The sequence below is a fragment of the Tenrec ecaudatus genome, chromosome 6, assembly GCF_050624435.1.
Source record: "Tenrec ecaudatus isolate mTenEca1 chromosome 6, mTenEca1.hap1, whole genome shotgun sequence".
In the NCBI taxonomy this organism is placed as follows: domain Eukaryota; kingdom Metazoa; phylum Chordata; class Mammalia; order Afrosoricida; family Tenrecidae; genus Tenrec; species Tenrec ecaudatus.
Window position 1 is genome coordinate 95,012,112 of NC_134535.1, and position 1,340 is coordinate 95,013,451.

At 45.5% G+C, this 1,340-nt stretch overlaps 1 non-coding gene across 1 annotated transcript; it reads left to right on the top strand.

Moving 5' to 3' along the window:
* The first annotated feature begins 676 nt into the window (after window positions 1-676).
* Window positions 677-811, top strand: LOC142452182 (small nucleolar RNA SNORA42/SNORA80 family). Its single transcript, XR_012785214.1, has one exon. It is a non-coding gene; the product is annotated as a small nucleolar RNA SNORA42/SNORA80 family (small nucleolar RNA).
* Window positions 812-1,340: the final 529 nt, after the last annotated feature.

Genomic DNA, 1,340 nt, shown 5'->3' on the forward strand with positions numbered 1-1,340 from the left:
GAATTTCTGAGAGTAGAGGCATGATTGCTTTATTTCCTTGTACCCAAACCCACTGTCATTGATTTGATTTCATCTCACTCAAACCAACTCACAGCCATGGAGTTGATTCTGACTGATAGTAGATCTATACTGCACATTTATAGAAGGCATCTGAAAATAAATCTTTAAGGGAGCAGGTCACCTCATCTCTCTCCTGCCTGGGTTGGTAGGTTTGAACCACTGGTATTGTGTCAGCGGCCCCGAACCTAACCTACAGTGCCGAGGGCTCCTGGTACGACGCATGATGCTGGGATCATGTTTAAAGTTCCCATGACACTTGATATTTGTAGCACTTCATTCAATCCAGTAAATAATTGTTCATTAACTATAGTCTGCCAAGCAAGGAAATCTGCTTCTGTACGCTTTAAGAGAGATGGAATAAAAGGGAGGGTGTTTTCATTCAAGAAGAAGTTACATTTGTGCTGGGTCTTTGAACCGAAAGAAGGGCTTACCAGATAGAAGTGATGGAGTATTCTCATCACTGGGCCTCGAGAGAGACAAAACACTGAAGTGAGCGAGCTGTTTGTGGAATGGAGAGTTTATGTGCCTAGGAGAGAAGGCGAGGAGGGAAAATGCTGGTAGCTACCGTTGGAAAAGGAGCCCTGGTGGTGGAATCATTAAGCCCTAGGCTGCTCACGCATGGGTTTGGATTTATGGCAGGCCCTGCCCGTGGACCTCTCATAGTGTCCCATGCCAGAGTAAACAGGAGCCCCCAACCATTGCCTTGCCTCCTAGCCCGTGGGCTTCCGGCACTGAGGCGGACTGCACAAAGAACCCTATCCAGCAGAAGTTAAATAGGTTCAAAATCAATCATGTAAAAAACTTAATCCACCCTGTCACATTTCATTAAACTGTGGTTCTTAGTGTTACACTGTGGTTTTGCTCTTTTTTTTTCTTTTAAAATAAACAGCACCAGTTCAAAGGGTGCTGATTTCTGATCAGATCCGGCAACTTTTAAAAACTAATGTTGATTTGAAGGCTACGGTTTTGAAAAAATATGCCCAGCTACAATAACAGGAAAGTTAGCTTACACACTCCTCAGGAAGTGGAGTTCTAAGTAAACTGAATGCTCGAGACATTGCTATGTGCTCGGTACACAGGGAACCATACCCACTGTCTTCAGATCTATGCCATTGGGGTTTCTGAGCCCGCATCTCTCCAGGAGCAGGCAGCCTTCCCTCTGCCCCACGGAGTGAGGGGCAAGTTTGAACCACTGGCAGCCCGTGGCAGGCCCCAGGATGCCTGTTAGTCACTTTTTAAGATTTAGTGGAAATAGGAAGTAGCAGGATGTTTCTATGGTT